Source organism: Agelaius tricolor, unplaced genomic scaffold (assembly GCF_023055355.1).
Source record: "Agelaius tricolor isolate 1412-34295 unplaced genomic scaffold, bAgeTri1.0.p SCAF_1, whole genome shotgun sequence".
NCBI lineage: Eukaryota > Metazoa > Chordata > Aves > Passeriformes > Icteridae > Agelaius > Agelaius tricolor.
Genome location: NW_027269261.1, coordinates 24,684,833 through 24,699,715, shown reverse-complemented (window position 1 = coordinate 24,699,715; position 14,883 = coordinate 24,684,833). Strand labels below are relative to the sequence as shown.

Genomic DNA, 14,883 nt, shown 5'->3' with positions numbered 1-14,883 from the left:
ATGCTGAGCTGAAAGATGTGACCAGGGGCTGGTCTGAGTTACCCCTTCCATCCCCATGAATACATGCAGTGTGGGTGTTGCACCTGCAGCACCAACTGTTCTGCTCTGCAGATCTGCTCCTATTGCACTGTCCTACTTGCTGATACACAGACATCTTTAGAAAAATGGCCTCTGTACTCTTGGAAATTATTTTAGCCACTGTGCAGACAGAGGAATGGGGCAGAAACACAACTTTGAGTTGTTTCATCACTGAGGAAACTGGGAAAAATGTGGCTAAAGGTTTCTCCTGCAGGAGCTATAACCCCATGCTTATCTAGCCTTGCTGCCCTCAGCATGGCCCCAGTTTCAACACTGGCTGCTGCACCATACCAGGAGATGGCACCAAGGTGTGGCTGAGGCTCGGAGGGCAGCTCTGCATGCTGCTGCTCCTTCTGTCCTGCACTGTCCCTACTTCTGCAGATGATGGAGGGCACAACAACTTCCCAGGACCCTGAGATAGCCAGAGAAACAACTCTTTATGTCTCTGCTGCCTCCTGAAGTTAACAAAGCAGCAATCATCACAGGGGTCTATTCCAGCTAAAAGAATGCCGGGGAATGTAGCATTCAAAGGGAACGGTAGAATTTTCCAGTGGAGGAGGCAGGGGGGAATCAAGCAGAATGTAAAATGCAGAGAGAAATTAATTCAGCTTTCAGCATGCAGTATACAATGGTAGCAATTGCTACTTGTACACTGAGCTCAGGGCAATATATCACAAAATTCATTTCTCTGACCTTGTGCACACTTCTTTCTCATGAACTAGGTCTTTATGTTTGATTCATAAAAGCACAAGGGAAGTACAGAATATTCAACTGTATAAAAGCAATATGTAGGACAGACTTTGCTGTCAGATGAATGATGAAACATTTGTACAAAGATGAATAAATTAGTTTTGTGCAAAACAGGGGTCTAATAGTTTGAGAAAAGTATGTGGGAACAATGGAGTTTCTTATTCTGTAGCTATCACCATGGTATTTGGGCACTTTCTGTGGTAAATTGGACAGTTTTGGGGCTGGTAGTTGTTCTGATACTTTTTCCTATGGAATCTGTGAAGTCTATAAGGAATGCATCTGTGTATGTACAAAGAAATTATGAATCCTGCATATTAGGGGTAAAACCACAGCAGAGCTGATGTTTTACTCCAAGCATCAGCATTTAATCTTAATGCCTTCCTTCCTTCCTGGGGAAATAATTATAGAATGAATATCATTCAAAGCCAGAGGATATCAGTGCTATTTGTCTAAATTTATTAACTTTTGGCTAGATTGTGTGTGGCTGCAACCTCCTGTTTTATGGAATTAAAGCATTTAACAGCTAGGGCAAGTTGGTTTTTAAAGCAATACCAGGTCAGGACAAAGTGGGACAACTTTTAATGCATCCTGTCATATATGGGATGGGTCCCTATCCACTCTAAATCCTTTCCCTTTTTTATTTATTATTATTTATTTATGCATTGCCAAAGCAACCTTGTGCATCAGTGATTAAATAGGTAGCCTAGATACCTGCCTCATACACTGTAGTTTTTTGTGTGACTGCACGTAGACAGATGGTTAAGGGCTTTGGAAATTCCACCCGGGATACTGTCTCTAGTCTTTGGCTTTGTTCTTTTTAAAATGAAATCAGAAAACCTATTAAAACTTGAAATGAGTACAACTTTTAAATGAAAAGAGCTGCCAAACAGCCAAGCAAGGCTCAAAATGAATTTTGCATTTTAATGCGCAATGAATTAGCAAACCTATCCAGATATGTATTTAGTATCTTATTTTTTTGACATCACAGACATCTAAATCATTCAAATCCTCACTAAGGTACTTAATACATTAAACCAACATATAGAAGAAGATTAAAAAAACCCAAACAACAAACCCAGCCATCAAGTCACATCAAAAGGGGAAAGCTGCAGAAAATTTACTCGAAGACAAAAGACTTATAAATCCTTTTGCCATTTTTTGATCATTTTTAAGAAGCACAATAAAGAATTTCCCTCCCTTTTCCTAATTGTATCCAAACTAACAATGAAAAAGATGGTGAGTACAATTGCCATTTTCGAATATGATGACATAAGTTAACACCTGAGTTTAATTAACTATCAAAGTTAAAAAAGTGGCTACAAAAAATTGTCAAATTTAAAGATTTGGGAAAAGAAAACCAAATCTCCAAAGACACACATATGCAAAAATAAGCACAGCATCTAGGTTAAACACTGTCTTCTAAGAAAATCTAAAAAATGACTAAAAATTCAAAACAAGCAAGATGACACTCTAGAAGAGAAAGGAAAGAATTCTTCTGGGCTTGGAAGTGCACCAACATTGCAAACTCTACTTAAAATCCATGCAAAGGGCTTACTCAGAGCTGTTTGTTCAGCTGAGGTCCTGGAGCAGTGAGTGCTTTGCTGACACATTGCCCACTGTCACACACAGTGCCAGATGCAAGGCAGGTCAGGCTTGGCAACAATAATTCAGCCTGTCAGCCCCAGGGCAGGGAATGCTGGTGGCTTTAGTGACCATCCAGAATTTGTTCTTTTTATAGAATGGTTTGAGTTGGAAGAAAGCTCAAAGGTCATCCAGTTACAATTCCCTGCCATAGGCAAGGACACCTTTCACTGGACCAGGTTGCTCAAAGCCCCATCCAGCCTGGACTGGAACATTTCCAGGGAGGGGAGCATTCATCACTTCTCTGGACAAGCTGTTATACTGCCTTCAGAATTTTTTCATTATATATAATCTACACCTACCTTTTTTTCAGTTTGCTGAATTTTGCTACTCCTTTGTATCTAGAAATGCAGCAATTGCAGAAAAGACATATGTGTAAGTTCACATATGGAGAATATATTACTTTAGAAAGCTTAGGATATAGCTTAAGGAACTCTGAAGCTGCCTGAAGTCATGTCATGAGATGTGGCTGAACTGCTGGAACAAGGCTGCTGCCTACACCCAGCTGGGAAGTCTCCGTCCAGCTTGGATACCCATGGATATCCACTTTGCACAGTTCAGTTCTTATAATGTCAGTTTTCCCTTCCCCTGCCAGGGCACCTGAGAGGACTTGTCTGGGAACTTTCTTTCTACTCTTGCTTGACCTTGTCTTTTTCCTTCCTCTCAACCAGAAATTTCAATGGGAAAGGCTTTATGGCAAAGGTGGTATTACACAGCAGAACTTGGAGGGAGAATAGAGCACTCAAAGAAAGTGGTTAAGGACTGAATTATGAAAGGTTTCCATTTACTGGCAGAGGGGGAAGTTTGTCCTGTAGCTTCATAGAAACTGGAAAGTTCAGATGAGCCAGAAATAGGCAGCAGACAAAAATTTAAAAAATAATCAGTTCCAACACCCATGGGGAAATGACCTCTTCTATACTTTACAGAGTCTCCACATTAAATAGATGAAATGTAGTGCAGAGTTTCTAAAAGGTGTGCTTTTATTCTTTTCTATTTTTTTTCTAAACAGACTTCTAAAAAATTGCTTGTTTTCAATATATTCTTAAAAGGGCACCCCTGTGTGTTTGTCTGAGAAGGTGGAGGGTGTGTTTTGTGCGAGCCACCCAACAATGGCACCAGTCATGCACAATTCAGTTCCTCAGGAGAAATTTGCTCCAGCCTTTAATGCAGCTTCTTTTCATCTATGCTCTGGGAACCACATGCCATTATCCTCTCACAAAAGAGTAATAGATGTGTAATAATTATGTGGAGGAAAACTCTAATGTTCAGAAAACTGTGCATTTTGATTTCTTGTTTTAAATGCATTTGAAGCATTTTCAGCATAAGATAGACTAAGATAAGCAGCAATTCTCATGCTTTCCCTTTGTGCCATACTCAAATGAAGTTTCCTTTGCTTCTGTCAAGGCAAACTCTGTTAGGCACAATGGTGCTGATTTGTATTGCTTTGAACTGGTTTAGGTCACTAGCAATGCTGTGTGTTTCAAGCCCTACAAGCATCTGGAGCAAAGATCAACCCGTAAATCCCTGTCAAATATATACTCATATTTTCCCTAAGCACATGCCTGAGCTAGCTTTAATTATGTTTACTTCTCTATTGGTTTTCATTTATTTATTCATCTTCTTTGGAAGCATGGCTTCTTAAGGAGCTTAACATCTTTGCACTGTACTTCTCCATGAACTACATGGATAGAAACCCAATGCAAAACCACTACAGTGGCTCTCCGATTTTACTCATGTAATTTACAGACAACTTTTCTTTTACTCTACATCTGTTGCTAATGATTCATAGATTTGAACAGTATTAGTAACTTTCTGACACCTCATGTTCAACTTCTCTCTTCCAACTTGTCTTAGACTTGTCATAGAACATGATGATGTTCCAAGCAAAGGACATTTTGTGCTTTATCAGATTTCATCACTTGAATTTTAGTACAACAATGGAAAAAACACCATGACATGTCTTCCTTATGAAAGCTATTATGCTGACATATTGAAGACCTTCTCCCTTGTCCTGATGCTAAAGAGCAAAAGCTTTAATTATTCCATCATTAGTTAACTAGGCAGAGCAGAAATCATCCTACCATGCTTTTATTTTATTCTATTTTATTCCTAGCTCTAAAGGTTCTGCTGGCATTTCCAAAGCATAATTGGATTATTTCTTAAAGTCTTTTTATTTGTGATTTTTGCTTCCGACAAACATACTGTTCCTTGTGTTAATGATACATTATGCAACACCCTAATTTCTAGTATGTTCGAGGACTTCAAGATGGTGTGGGCTTTACCACCAGACCCAGAAGTAGCAATTTTTGTTAAAGAATAAAGCAAATAAGTCATTGTTCCCATTCTTTTGCCCCAGGCTCACTCTCACCTCCTAACAGTAAGTCACACAGGTTTCTGCTTTTGAATGAGAGCCAGAGCTGGTAATGAGCCACATGCATCAACTGTATTTACAGTTTTCTTTCAGAGCAGTTGGTGGCTTACATAAAAATACAAAACATAAACTTCATGTGGAAAAAACTTCTCAATGAGATTTTCCCATTTTCTCATTCATAAATTAACAATTTCCTAATTCAGTTAATTATTTAGTCAAGTAGTCAATAATTCAATCAAGTACAACAGATCACGATCGTTCTGCCAAAGGCATATGAGCACTTCCAGAGCATGGAAGGCAGAGGGGCAAAATTGCTTCCAGAGAAGTTTGTCAATCTTGAAGGTCAATAATCACCAAAGAAAAAGAGATGAATGAATTTCCAAGTAAGGGGTTCAATACAAAAGGCTGTGTGTGTTGACAGCACATTTACTGAGTGTAAATGTGCAAGAGAGCTGAGCCCCCAACAACCTGAATTAGGGGCAGACTGGCAGCAGCACAGCTGGGTAACCCAGATCTGATCTTTGCACAAGTATATGGAACACAGGTCTTTAACTTCTGCCACTTGTGTGTCAAAAAGCTTCTGTGTCCATGTTTGCTGGTTTAGAAATTGTATTTTTCTTTACTCATAACTTGACTTGAATGAGGAGTAGTTCAGCTGGCTGTGGCATTCAATATGTGTGGGCACAAAGAACTGCATTCAGAGCTCTAGGCCGTCCCATATAGTTCACCTTGAATTAAAACACTTGCAGCTGATGTGAGAACCAATTCTAAGCAGCAAAATGTCTTCCAGTGAGCAGCATTAGGCAGGAAAGCCCTCTGGCATGCAGAAGTGGGGAATATATAAAAGTCCTAAGTGTTCTGCAACAGCATTTTTGTGGGGGACGGCTTTTATGGGCCATCACCTGATGACAGCAAAGGATTAGTTTAATGGAATATTATATGTTTTAAACTTTTTCCACAGAACAAGAATACATTTTCACATCCTCATTTGGGAATATGTACCAATCATAGAAATAAGCTATGACACAGTGGAAAGTTTATGATAGGGGATAATTTAGAGTTGTCAGATACTTTATATCTTTCCCCACCTTTTCTCACTTTTGAAAAAAGGGGATCTGCTTGCTGACATAGTAAGTTGTGAAAAAAAGTCTAAAAATGTCACGGAACGTGTTCTGATTTTTGGAAGACTTTGAGGGCATCCACACCACAGCTGTATCATGGTCAGTGTCTTAGCTACCTTCTACCAACAAGTGTGAAAGGGCTTTTTCTGTTAACTAAAGTCTCAAGAGCAGCCAAGTCGCATGGATCATGAAGCTTTCCCAGTCCCAACCTGAGTAACATAGGGGTATCCTCTCCCTACATATGGAAGTTTAACCATTTTTTAATTACTACTATATCTGCAGATTGAATATCACAGATATTTCTTCCACTTTTTCCTCCAGGATGGAAATGGAGTGGCAGAGCAAAGGATGGACAAGAGAAAAAAAGATTTGAAAATTAATTTCCTTCTGCACCACCACAAGGAACAGTGACCTAACAAAACTATTGTTTTAAAAGTACTGGTTGAACCTTGAATGAACTTGTTAGTTAAATGTTCTGCTTGGCAATTTTAGCAGAGAAAATATTGGAAAATAATGTGTTTGACTAATCATTATTATTTACAATGGAACATGAAAAATTCAGTCTAAAGTGTTCAAACATAAAATTTGTTACAGCCCTCATCATATTAGAAATAAATGAGCTGTGAAAGGTTCTGTAGTTTGTTTCTTTTTTAACTTTTACTTCTAATTTTATTTTTGTATGGACCTGTTATTGCATTCAGCTGCCCTCAGTCCTTTTACTGACATGCTGTGGCAGTCACAAACACCCTTGCTCTCCAACCATGCTTCCTTTTTCTCTCTAATGAATTTTCTTGTGTATGAGGCGTCTAAGTGATGTGCAATGTGTGTATATGTTCACTGCTTTTATGGTTCCAGATTCCTCATTTCTTCTAAAATTCATCAAAGGGCCATTCAACAGCTTTTAGGTTTTTGTGATTAAGCCAGCAAGGGAAAAAGGTAAACAGTGATGTTTAATTTATTGCCTCTATTATAAATTTTCATGGAATGTGGAGAACTATATTACTCCACTGAGTTTTACACATGCACATTACACTTAAAAGAAACTGTCTACAAAGCAATTAGATTATCTTTATAGCCCAAATTTAGGCCATATTCCTTGCAAGATACACAAGGACTTGAGATTTTAATGATTTGCATAGTACGTGGTTAAAACATTTCACTACCACTTCTTTTATAAAGAAGGTATGCTGGTATGCGCATGCATTAGTAGGAAAGGCTTATAAAATTTACTTTAAAAACCATATAATCACAAAATATTGTTTTTTTCCTTAATGTTTACCACTTTTTTTTCAAAGATTTGGATGTACATCATGAAGCTTTTCTACATAAACTGCAGTTATATTATTTTCAAATATCTGGGTAATTTTTTTTAAAAAGATGCTTTCAACTGCAAGTTCACCTGTGGTTAGAGCTGTCAGAAAAATCAACAAATAAGTAATTAAAAAAGACTTATGATAAAAAAATCTCAAGAACTGGTAACATTGATATCTCAACAAAGTATCCATTCAAAATACAAGTGATAAATGTTTTAATAGGATTTTAAAGAAGTCCTTATGGATATATGTAGTGCAGTGAGGATGACTAAAAACTGGCCATGTTTCATCTACAGATTTGAAACTGCCAGCCCATCTCCCACCCCAAACAAAAGAGTATATGGAATCAAAACCAGGCATACAGTGGTTTTGCCCATGGCAAACCCAACTAATATCTGAGAGTCAGAAGCTCAGGGTCTTTGTGAGAGGGAGGCTTCAAAGAGACTGTTGTACTTAGTAGGTGTCAACAGAACTATATTCCATCAATTCCGCATAATTCTCTTTGGAAGCTATTTACACTTTCAACCTTTCGTGATAATGAGAGTATTAGAACATCTATTACCCATTCTGATGTCAGAAATGGGAATAAACACCCCTACTGTCCTTCTGCCTAGCCTTAAGGATATTATATACTTTCAGTACACATTATTCTACCTGCCTCTTTTCCAGGCTGGAGCGTCCTCTTTTCCATTTCTTCTTTTGACTCTGATTTAGTCTTGTCTTATGTGGAAGCTGTGTCACACTTCTACAATTTTTTAAGGCCAAGGGACTATAGAATCTTAGAGGTTGGAAGATCATCAAGATAGGGTTAAAGAACATTTAGTCCTGACAATCACTGCCATGGGCAGGGAGACCTCCCACGAGGTCAGGTTGCTAAAGGCCTTATCCAGCCTGGCCTTGAACACTGCCAGGGTTGGGGCATCCACAACCTCCTGTGTTCCAGTGTCTTACCAACCTCACAGTAGAGGATTTGTTAATATCTAGCCTAAATTTCCCCTCTCTCATTTGTGCCCATTACCCCCTGTCCTATCCCTGCAGCTCCCGATGAAGAGTCCCCTTCAGACTCTGGAAGGCTGCTGTGAGGTTTCCACACAACCTTCTCTTCTCCAGGCTGAACAGCCCCAGCTGTCTCAGCCTTTGTAGGGGAGATGCTCCAGTGCTCTCACCAACTTCATGGCCATCCTCTGGACCTGCTTCAAATTTCAATGTCCTTCTTACATTGTATGCCAGAAGGTAATGCTGTTCCTATCTGCCAATAGAGGGCTTGATCCAAACCATCCTCCTATAATCTCGTAAGTGTTGCACACATGTGCACAATATTTCTTTCAAATTTCATTATTTTAATTGCTTCAAACATTTAGTTTAACTTTTCTACCACTGATGATATTTCTGGAGAGCAAACACCAAGATCACAGTGACTCCAGGATCTTTCCCTGACAGCTAAGGGCTATCACAGAGCCGATTACTGCGACTGTTTATTTTAACTCAGGTGCACCAATTTGCATTTATCAATATTGAAAGCTGTCCTGTGGCATCAGGAGAGCCTCCTGCAGTTCCTCAGGCAGCTCTGTTTTGGCTGCCCCCATTATCCCTGTGGCAATTGCAGGCAGTGGCACCCTGTGACCGCCTGCCCTCGCTGCCCACGCCCTGGCTGTGCCCAGTGGCACCGGCCCTGAGCTATCCCTCAGAAATCCCCCTCCTCATCCTGCTCTCCCCTTTCAGAAAGGACAGCTCAGTTCTGCTCTCTGCCTTTTTAAAGACATGCTCTTCCCTAAATCCTAACCAAATTTGGAATGGGTCTGAGAAACGCTGCAATAGAAATATCTTGTCCACTAGGGGGAAGTGCCTCCATAATTAGGATTTGGTGAGTGACCGTAGGGATCAAGATAAATAGTGTCCTGTGCTTCTAAATTGCAACACAACGCTTGTTATGAACTTTCACAGTAATAATTTAATGCACAAACGAAAATCTACTTTTAGTGAAGACATTGACACATTAGGTACTCAATAACCTTTTCAATTGAATTGTGTTAGACTTGTTTTAATGCAGACTTCTGTTCAATAAAAGCTATCTCATGACTTAATAGTTTCACAGGAAGCTACTGCAGAAGAACAATTAAAGAAAATGAAAGAATTGTATTTCTAGCAAAATCTGTGTGGTATTCAACTCTCATAAAATAGAAATACCATTAACCTTTAATGAAATGACATTAAATTACTTTCAAATAGTTGTCACTCTAAAACTGAGTCATAAAGAGACATAAACAGAACAATGTTCTGTTTATCTCTGCAGTGACATATGTAAACCATTCTTTTTTCAGTTTTCTGCTATTTATATGGCACCATCAAAGAAACACTGGTTAAGGTAGAGGTGCACATCTACTGAACCATTTAAACTTATCAGTTGTTTCATAAGAAGAGAGCATGCTAGACACTTGGTCTGCCACAACCTGAATGTTTTATTTCCCACAAAGTTTAGAAATTAATGTATGAGAGGACTAGGTTTTATACAGAAACAGTATGACCACTTTACATTCTGATTTTATTCTTTTCTTACTCAGCTCTCTATTAGAGACCCTACCATTTTTAGAACATTTTAGATAGGCATTCATGAAAGCAGTACTGATCACTAAAATTCTCCAACCGACTTAGCAGCTTACAAAATTTCCAATATTAAACCCTTGTGCAGTATTCTACTGAAACTGAATGAGGTTTGAGCTCCTACTTCTCTGCAACTTTTTTCTATCACTATTTTGAACATTCAAGAACAAATAACAGTCTAAGAAAAATTTAGTGGGAAACCAAATGTAACACTGATGTAAAGTCACTGCCTGCATTTAGGCATTATTGCAGATATCCGACCCAAATTCCTTACACTGCCATTTAAATGCCTCCTTTTCATTCTATCATAAACTTACTGTTCTATTATCAAAGGAAAAAAAAGCAACAAACCAAACAACAAACCAGAAACAGGTGACAGGATGCCATCACAGTGGCTTTTGTTCTGTCTGCCAGAGTTCTGCTGCCAGTTTCACACAGAATCAGCCCACCAAAATTCTCATGGCTTCATTACTCTGGATTTCACTTGAATCCTTCATTCTCTTCAGCAAATCTTCCTATTATTTGCTCCTATCAGTTAAAACACTTCAATATATTGCCAGGAAAGGACAATTTCTGCTATCTTGAACCATTTGTGGTTTAGGATAATGCTACATGGAAGTTATCAGTAAAAACAACAACAACAACAATAATAAAGGCTTCGAGGCTGTCCTAGAAATTGTCACTTCAGGTTTCCTGAGGAGAAAGCAGGGCTGCATTATCTTTTCCTTCCCTTGTGCTGCATCCTTGTCCCTCTGCAAACCAGAGCCTCCTTGATGCTCCCCAGGCTGCCCCAGGAGCTGGTGTGGTTGGGGCAGCTGCAGGAAGGACTTTCCCTGCCCAAATGCAGCCAGCCGAGGGGACAGGTCCCTGCTGCAGGCACAGCCCCTGCCCAGAGCTCTGCAGGAGGGGTGGGTGGCAGTGCCTGCCTGCCTCCCTCCTCTGGGGATCAGCATTCCCTGGGTGCAGGCGGGAGCGCCGGGGCCTTGGCCGCTGCATTCCGGACACCACAAAAAGATAAACCTGCAGCATCAAGGTTTTTACAGATCAGTTCCTTGAACTGCACGGTAAAAATGGTTTTTAAAAAGCAACACATTGCACTTGTGATTTTTTTTTTTTAAGTTTGACACAAAGTGACAGTTGACTAAACAGTTTTACATAAAATTTCCATTTCCATTTGAAAAGCTTACATTTGCAATAAACATCCCTTGCTGGCTCTGATCCCAAACTCAAGCTTTGCTCTGGAAAAACCCTCAAACACTGAAATAAACATTATTTCCAAACTGACTCCACCACCTCACTTTCTCCTTCACAGCTCCATCTCTTAGATAACATAAAGAGCTTCAACTTTACAAGGTGTTTTCCACTTCACACCAACATACTGTGAAAAAAATCACTCATCTGCAGAGTGAACTCTGCTTCATGAGGTTTTTGCTTTAGGTTCTGTTCTGAGCACAAACTGAAAAAGAAGATGTTCACTTACCACAGAAGAGTCGCTGCTGAGTTTTGAGCAGCAGAACTGTGAATGAGTGGTGCACAGAAGAGAGCATTTAAATGACATAGCTTTCCACTGAAAAATGGAGAATTTTGACCCAGCTTACTGAAGTCTAAAACCTATAATTAACAGTGACTAGGCTGCGTAAGGCTAATGGATTGCCTATGTAGACAGCCTATCATTTTATTTAAAATATAATGGAAGCAAAACGTTCCCTCTGCAATCAGCAGGTTGTAGCAGCACAGCAGAAATGAACACAGAGAATAGGTGGGTGTTCTTTTTCTGGGTATCAAAACCTTGTTGAAGAAAACACATTTCTTTTGTGAGACTACAATGGAGATGTGAAGAGAACAAGGAAGGATTTCAGAAATAGAGAGTGAACAGAGTTGCACACGGAACAGGTCAGAAAGGGGTCCCTGCTGTCTGAAGACACACAGAGCTATGCCTGGCTTATTTTTTTTGCTGCATGCTGCTTTCAGACACATACACAGGCTACCTGATGGAGAGTGGGGTGAGTGATGTGTTAGACTGCTCAGGGCTGGCTCACCACTTAACCCTCAGCTGTCCTGACGAGCATCCTCCTACCGACAAGTGAAATTTTGATGAGTCGCCACTAATTTAGTGCACTTGAAGGGCTTTTGTGCCTGCATCAGTGACAAAGGGAGATGTCTAAAAATTTGATTCACTATTTTCCAAGGTAGACTTCCCATCCCTGCATAGTTTGGAACAGCATGACATCAAATAAATCTGATTTCTCATTTTGTTTTAGTAACATCATGCTTCACAACCTTCTAAATCCTGGTTTCTGCACCTATTGTAACTATAGTAAAACCATACCTGTAGTGATATCATTAGCAATCTATTCCACATAGATATTTATTTATAAAGACAAATAATATATTTTTTAAAGTTGCTAAATAAAGTTAAGGTCAACTGCTAGACAGATTTTTTTTAAAGGCCCATTATTGGCAAACCTGTTCCTTGACCTTTAAAAAAATAAAAGACAGCGTATTCAGTTTATCTCAGGTGACTAGACATAGGCAGAATGGACATCTGCCACCACTGCAGTAATTCAGGCTACAACATTATTTGCAGTATAACTGTATTTCCCTGTTATTTTTCAGGCATTCATAACTTCCTGAAATATTAATAAGTGCTGAGATTTATAATGCACCTAGGGCTCAGTCTTGTGATGTATGTAGCTCTATGGCCCTAAGCTGGCACTAGAGCTTGTATTGACATGTTCTTCTAGAATGAAATCAAAACAGCAGAAAATAAGGCTGGAAGGCACCTTGAGGGTTCATTGGACATCCCCTGGCATTCCTACCCCATGGATGGACAGGCATACATTTTCCTAATTTCTTCTTAGCAACCTCCAATGACAGAGGAGGGTGCCTACATTCCCCCTCTCAAACCTCTCTGAACTCATTAGTGGGATTTCCACTGAAGCTAAGCCTTTCACTGACAACCTATTTGGGAATTTTTACAGTCTTGGATGGAGAGGATTGATGCTTGAACAGGACTTAACAGCAGCCTTTGAGTACCTTTGGGGGGCTTCTGGAGCAGATGGAGACATGCTCTTTACTGAGGTGCTTGGCAGGAGGCAAGGGACATTAATTAGAGACAGGGACAGAGGAGGTTCTGGCTGTCCAGAATGACAATATTTTTATTATGAGGATCATTATGGACTGAGTGAGACTCTCCCTCCTTGAAGGCTTTTGAGATTTGACTGTTCAAAATCCTGAGCAACTTAGTCTGAATTCACTGCCCCTGCTTTGAGGGAGAGGTTGGATTTTAGAAACCTCTTGGGGACCCTCTTAACCTGCATTATTCTGTATTTCTCTAATTCTATTTCTCTTTACAGAAGACCCTTGCAATTAAACTGCTTTACTTCTATCTAGTTTAAAAATGTATTCAGCCTCCCTTCAGAAGGTGTCTTTGCCATGAACCTGGCTGTTATTTCTCCCCTCTGCTCTGTCTCTGCATTTGTCCTGTCTCTCCTGAAGGGCACTGAGCCTCTGGTTTTATATGATGAGAGCACTTCTCCAAACTGAGGTCAGAGATACTATCAGAGGCAGCACAGAGACTCTCAATTGCTTCATAAAAGCTGAAGCATCATTTGAGATGGTTACATAAAAGACAACACAGCATGGAACATTATATACACAATAGTATTTTGGAGCATGTATTCTTTGTACAAAATCAGTTTGGAACTACTCCAAGTGCTCTGTACACATGCTCAGCCATGCAAGCCTTCAAATGGGAAGACTAGTGTTACCCTAAAATTCAGCTTTGCATCCATCTCTTTCTCAAAACTGTGAGATCATTTTTCTCCTTGGAGTTTTTTTCCCTTGGAGTTTCTGTGCTTTTTTTCCCAGAGTAGTTTCAAATACACCATCTTCCTCCAGAAACCTTCAGACTGGCACCAAGTGTTAATGTTGTGCCCAAAGATGAATGAACTCAGAATATGATTTTAGAACAGAAGTGCATCTGCAGCTTTAAATAATGGGTAGTGCTTTGACAGCAGTATTTTTATTTTTAATTTTTGCAAACAGCCACATTCCAATAGAACTAAAAAATGCCTTGTAATAAGTCCTCTTCAAGAAAATATAGAGCAAACTGTGTCTTTGTTGTTTATGTGAAACAAAGTGCACAAACTGTCAATTTTCTTCCTCACTCTTTTCTTTTGAAGACTCAGAAAATCCATAAAACTACATTTGAACAATAATGACCAGAACCATCTAAAACTATTTCCCAGGAACAATCTACAACTATTTTGGCAGTCCATGTCATGCTTTTCTTCCCACAGCCCTACACAGCCTCAAAGCCCAAAGCAATTCCTTGCAGGCCCTATTTTTTCCTATTTCCCTGTGCTCTCCCCACAGACATGCCCAACTCTGTCACAATCTGCAAGGATTTTCTTTTGTGCAGGGAGTTTTCCCCAGGGTCTATTTTGATGCCCTTGGTGATTTTAGGACATTTAAGTGTTTCTGCAGCACCATGGCTCACTTCTTCCCAGTCTGGAACAGTACCTGCTGACCTTGGCAGAATGGCAGTGAATTTAAATAGACAGACAAATTTAATTTTTTACTATTTTTCTTGAGCACATTCCTTCCCCCTTTCAAGGGACTAGTACAGTCAAAAGAACAGCTTGATGACATGAAGTTAGCTGGTTAATTATTTCTTTTCAAATTATGCAAAGTATCATCTTTAGAGAGGCCCATACCAATATAAGATTGAAAAATGGCTATTTACAAGTGACAGCTTTATGGGAATCTTTATCTTGGCACCCACTCTTTTGATTACTTGGAGACAGTTACAAGTCATCAGACCTCAGGCAATTTGATGTCATGCTTGGATCTTAATAATTTCATTTATCAATTTTTCCTTATGGTTTTTGAGAGGTGATAAACTGGCAAAATGCATATTTAATCTGTATTTGCTACAAGTAAAACTGCCTCTGAAGTACTGGACATTTATTTTTACAGCTGGTTCTGAATTCAAATACACTGGTTA

The 14,883-nt window shown here is 39.5% G+C and overlaps 1 long non-coding RNA gene across 1 annotated transcript in view; it reads right to left on the bottom strand.

Annotated features, from left to right (window-relative positions):
* The window catches only part of LOC139590093 (uncharacterized), a 70,761-nt gene extending 59,299 nt beyond the window's left edge, over window positions 1-11,462 (bottom strand). Inside the window, exon 1 of the long non-coding RNA XR_011679229.1 lies at window positions 11,356-11,462. This is a non-coding gene — a long non-coding RNA (uncharacterized lncRNA). The remainder of the gene's footprint in view (window positions 1-11,355) is intronic.
* Between the last annotated feature and the right edge of the window lie 3,421 nt (window positions 11,463-14,883).